Source organism: Urocitellus parryii, chromosome 1 (assembly GCF_045843805.1).
Source record: "Urocitellus parryii isolate mUroPar1 chromosome 1, mUroPar1.hap1, whole genome shotgun sequence".
NCBI lineage: Eukaryota > Metazoa > Chordata > Mammalia > Rodentia > Sciuridae > Urocitellus > Urocitellus parryii.
In genome coordinates this window covers 114,757,985-114,764,277 of record NC_135531.1, presented here as the reverse complement: position 1 = coordinate 114,764,277, position 6,293 = coordinate 114,757,985, and positions in this window count along the sequence as shown.

The window sequence follows — 6,293 nt, the reverse complement described above, 5'->3', positions numbered from 1 at the left end:
CAATGACAAGCAGTTCTGGACAGGTGATTGAATTTCTCTTCATTCTCTCTCAGAAAAATCATATAAATTTGCCAGGAGGATGAAGCACTATTATTAACATTTTCATTTTGTGCATAAATCCAAGTTAAGCTCCTGAAAAATATAAAACTCTAAAATTAAGTTGAAATGATGTCTTTCTGGTGTATGTGCATGTGTGTGTGGGGGGGTAGTTGTTTAGTGTAGTTTAGCACTTTTTAATTCTTGCTTCAATATCTTCAGCACAAAGAAAGCTCTCTAAGAATGGCTCTGTAACCTCTGTAATAGACTCATAAAATGTAATAGAATCATGCCACACATTTATGTATCTGTAGGGAGCTCAGGTCATTTGGCTGAACTCCCTTTTTTACAAATGAGGAAACGGAAGGCAGGAAAGGTTAAGTGCTTTGCTAAGGCCAGCCAGCTTCTATGGAGTAGGATTTCTGGCTCCCAGCTCACTGCTCTTCTCTTGTGTGTTCATTCTCTTTCTCTCTCCCTGTCCCAACCTCACTTTCTCTCAGTAGACTTTTTATTTTATTTTCTCTTAGCAATTTTTCTCTGTGCTTTCTGGGGAGAGAAAACAACAATATTTGTTTAAGTTTGTTTACTGCAGTAAACATTTTTAACTACAAGCATTTAAAATGCTGAGGAAAGCCTTCTTGTCATGAAACAAGAGTGTGCAGCAAGCCACAGTGTATAAATGAATTTTCTGTACAAGATCTAAGCATAAATATCAGAAAACTCCCTGTGCACCGAATGCCAAGAGTAATAGTCAAGGTTGATTAGATAATTTCAAGATCCTTAATCATCTCCCTCTTCCTTATCTGTTTTTTTTTTTTTTCCAAGACATTCTTCACAGGACAACACATTTAGCTTTCAATTATAATACATTAGGAATGTATCATTTCTTTAAAAGTCTGTAAAAGATTCCCAATACTTCTTAACATGGAACAAAAACAAACCCCACAAACTCATTGACTGGACCTTCAAATCCCTTTGCGCTGACACCTGTAATTTTAGGTTCATTTCACATCTTTGGCTCCATCCAACCCTGGAGTAAAGACATCAGTTTCTTTGCTGTTCCCCGGGTAACTGTTCTCTTTTCCAAAAGTATGCTTTCCCTATCTGCTGATGAGATCCTATTTATCCATTCTTTCTTCAGTCTTTGTTTCTAAGCATTTGAGTGTTCTCTCTGCATGTCTCTCCTCCAATGACCTGAAATATCTACATATGAATTTTCTTCTAGTTATGATTATACTTAATTTGTTGCTTTTGTTTTAAAAAATATTGGTATAAAATTGAAAATATACAAAATAACATTTATAACTAATTCAAATATAAACATTAACAAGGAACATTAACTTACTACTCACCTGAGGAAAAACCAGAAAACTACCCCAATCTTTGAAACTTTTGAAGGCCTATTCCAGATACCATTCTCTCTCCCAAGAGTTTACTTACTGAGCCCCTTATTCAATATTTTTTAGATACTTTCATCACATATGGTTGTGATGACTCATCTCTTTCAGTACCAATAAGAGTTTAACCTTCTCTTATATAACTTTATTAATCCTCTCAAGAAAATAAAAACATTGCTTCTAAAGTCTTTTTATTTGTATACATTTTTTTTGTGATGACCAAAAAAGATTTAACTATCATTACCCTCATTAGTCAGTAAGTCTCTATGTCTACTTTAACATGCTTAATCCTTTTTTGAAATTGGGTAGCTTCAAAAGTGAATAATAGTTACAAATTGTACTAATTATTTTTAGTAGAAATCTAAAATCTTCCTAAATTCTTTTAGTGTCGCTACTTTGGACTTGCTTTCAAGATTTAAAAAAAAAATACATCCAAGTGTCTGTAACCAATGATGGTTACATCCTGATTTCTTTGATTATGACTTCTACTATAATGATGTGTCTTTCTTTATCAAACTTAAAACTTTTTCAACATTCTCCCACTCAGTATGATGCTAATCCTCATTAGAGAGGTTTGCTTCTAGTGTGCTAGAAGATTGTATAATGAATCATTGCTGAATTTTTAGGAAGATTTTTACCTAATCTGTTGAGATAATCATCTGATTTTAATGTGCATTTGTTAGTGATGAATTCTTTCCAATTTTGTTGTAGGAAAATGAATTCACTTGGCCTTCTTTTTTTCTTTGATTAGGGTAAAATTAACATAACAAAATGAAACATTAAACAATGAACATTTCAGCAGCATGTAATATATTCATAGCAGTGTGCAGCCACAACCTCCATTTGATTCCAAACAATTCAACGTTTTGCTCACATTTTTGAAGGATATTTTTGTGAATATAAGCTTCTTTATTAGCAATCCCCCTATCTCTCAACCTCTACCAAGAGAATTTGGGGCATACCGTATCATCTTCTGACTCTCAATATATTTTCTATAAAACAAATTACTTTTGAAGTTAATTTTAAAAAATCTTTTGACAATAATATTTATGTTTTGTATTTATATAGCTTTACTATTGTGTGTTTTGATTTAGTTTTGTTGATATTTATTTTGCCCAATAATTCTAAAATCAGGTGTTTGAGATTTTCTCATCAGTTTTGGAAAATTTAGGTCATTATTCAAATATTGCCTTTACCCCATGATCTCTTTCCTCTCCTTTGGAAATCCTACATATATAATTCTTAACTTTTTTCAATAACTCACATTTAAAATTTTTTCCTCAGTGCTTATTTTTTGTATTTTTTTCCTGACTCATCCAAATTTTCTAAGTTACTTATCTCATGTGAAATTTACTAGTAAATACATTCATGAAATGTTAAGTATTCGTTATATATTTTTTTTAATTTGAGGAATTCCATTGGATTATTTACAAATTTTAGTTGTTTTTTTTTTCCAATAATTTTTAAAATTTTATTAAATGGAATAGCAATAATTATTATAAAATCTGTTTCTGAGAACTCTAGTACCTGGAAGCCCTTGGAATCCTTTTGGTTGTCTTTCATTTCTCACAGATTTTGTTCACATGGATTTTGCATTTTCAAATGCAAATCTTAAATCTACATCAAAATTTATGTGGATCCACAAAGATATAAAATAATCATATATATATATATATATATGTGTGTGTGTGTGTGTGTATGAATATATATTTAATATATATGAAAGTTAATTTAAAATATGAAATTATAGTATCTTTCAAAAAGACTTGTGTTTCTTTCTGTCAAGAAGAGAGGGGCCTCTCTCTCTCTTTAAAAAAAAAAAAAAAGAAGAGAGGGGCACTTGTCAGTGACACGAGAAGTACCAGATTATCACAGTATCCCTAATTAGAGAGGGAAATGACTCAACTCTGGGTCTCAGTAGCTTCGAAGGTAAAAATAAATTACTTTTGGATATTCCTAACCCAAATCCTGGAAAGATACCTTTGTCAGCCACTGCCCTCTTTGCTGGGCTTTTTAATTACTATCTTGCTGGCTTATAAATTGCTTGAAATCACAGATTAGCTTCTGCACATCTCAGCTGCTTCTTTTAGAACTGTCAAATGATTATAAGGGGAAATCAATCTCACTTTTCTAGATCTATTTCTCCCAGATCTTAGCCCCATCAATTCCCACTGCCTTGTTAGTGCTGCGATGCTTTTATGCACAGTTTTTTTCTTTTACTGCTTTTTTTTTTAATAAAGACTGTAGACATTTGTTCATATTTTGTATTCCATTATTAATGGAGACAGAAACTACAGTTGAGAATTTTATATCTAACTGAATTACAATTCAACACCAGAGGTGAAATGGAAAATGTCTCCAAGTAAAATATCTGTAATTGTCTAACAATAGTCCCTAAATTCATAAGTTTTCCTAAATTTATATGTTTAAGTCTAGTCCCCAGTACTACAGAATTCGACTATATTTGAAGACAGGGCTTTTAAAGAAGTGATGAAGTAAAAATGAAGCTGTTAGGTAAACCCTAATTCAATCTGACTGGTGTCCTTATGAAAATGAAAACTGGAACACACAAAGGGACACTGAGGTTATGCACTCAGAAAAGTGCATAAGGGGACACAGGGAAGAGAAAGCCATCTTCAGGCTAAGGAGAGAGGCCTCAGAAGAAACCAGACTTGCTATAACCTTGATCTTGAACTTCCAGACCCAAAATCTGTGGGAAAATAAATTCTGCTAAGTTACTAGGTATGTGGGTTTTGTTGTGGCAGCCCTAACAAACTGATACAGAGATGTAGGAAGGGAAGCACTAACACTTTGACTTCAAAACATTTTTAAAATCTCACCACACAGACACACTAACAAGATTTTTAGTGTGCTGACTTAAGTAGACTTAAATTGATGAGGATGTTCATGGGCAAAGATTAACTCAGAGGCTCCAGGGATCCTAGATTTTACCAACCACACTAAGGGCTGAAGATATCAACACCTCACTGTGTAAGGCATGCATAGCACTCCAACTGGGGAATCTCTATTCTAAAGGATAAACTTCAGGAAAGAGTAAAATAATCTCATAAGGAACATCTGAAATGCAAGGGAGGAAGTTTCTTTCTATATATAAACTGAAGCCCCAGGCAGAGTTCTACAAAATCTTTACTTTTTTTTTTTTTTTAACCTTCCTTGAACAGGAGGACACTAATATAACTGCTGACTTTTCTCAGTGAGCCAAGTCCCAGTCTCTTTTCACTTTCACCTTTCAATCATTCTTTGCTATTTCTGCGTCTGCATTCCAGCAAGCTGTGATGATGTCTGTGACTATAGCTCCAGTTCTCCGTTTTGAGTTTCTCCTCTGTCTTTGAAAACTCTGAAGATTTTTCTCTAATGTTTAATATTAGCTATATGTTTTTGTATCTCCCTTTTTATATTTTATTTATCATCACTATATGTTTCAAACACAAACTGTAATGTATTTTGAGTGTGAACAGATGGTGACATCTTATGCTGAAGTCCACCAAAGTTACTATTCAAACAGTTTTTAAGATACTCTGTCATAAATATTGACTTTTCAACTACAATGTGAGAATTTATGCACATCAATTACTTTAAGGTGTATGAAAACACCTCAAATTTAATTGCACAATTGATAATTTCATACAACTGAAACTATTTATAATTATTTTAAAGATATTATGTTTTCCAAATCATTTTGTTACATTGTGTGTTTGTACAAATATGTAACAATGAATCCCATATTTGTATAATTATAATGAAATTATATAGAATAAATATATATATATATATATATTTTTACCTTGGGAAAATAAACACTAAATTTATTGCTGTGGCAAATTTTGTTTGAAAAATATTTGTGTTGGGCATTAATTTACCTTAGTTAAGATAATTTTTCTCAATTACGGGTAATTTTGTCCCCCATGTGGGAAATTTGGTATGGTCTGGAGACATTTTGTTTGTTATGTCTTGGGCTGCTATTTCCTTTTAGTGACTAAAGGGCAGCAACATTGTTAAACATCATAAAATATACAGTAAAATCTCACAAAATGGATATGGTCAAATATCTGGACAAATAATGTAACCCAAAATTTTGATAGTACCAGAATTGATAAAATTTGTTATAAATCTATCAAACTATATTCAACACAGTCAAAAACCTATGCAAGTCTTAAATATCTAATATAATATAATTTAATAGTGTCCTAGGCTTATTTTTCCCCACAAATCATGGCTTGACCTATCTATATAATTTGTTTTGCATAAGTATTGTGATTAAGTGCAGGATGTGAATGAGAGGATTTATTTCCTGCCCACAGCACTGAAATAAGTCAACTAAAAGATAAACTAGAATTTTGTCTTGTTGTAGTCCACTAGCACAAAGGGCCACAGAGTAGAACTTTGTTCAGAACCATTGACAATGCATTAAATTAATACCTCCCTTTTTTTATACTCATGCTGTCCTAGTATGGTAAATTCAGACTAATTTAGGACAGAGTGAACTAAACGTTATTATACAGTATATATATATTCTGGATATGTTATCTTTTTATCCTTCCTTTTCTTTCCCTTTTATTCTCTAAAAATGCATATTTCAAATTTAAGTCCTCTTTGAGTTTTCCCAAAACTTGAAAGAATTCACTTTCAAGGTATCAGGGTGCTTATTTATTTTGTTTATTTTTTCAGGAAACCAACTCTTTATTATATTGATAGTTTGTATTACTCCTTCATTTTCTATTTCATTAATTTCACTTCTGATCTTAATTATTTCCTGTCTTCAACTGGTTTGGGAATTTGTTCCTGCTTTTGTAGACCCTTGAGAATGTAACCTTAGATTGGTTATTTGGAATATTTCTT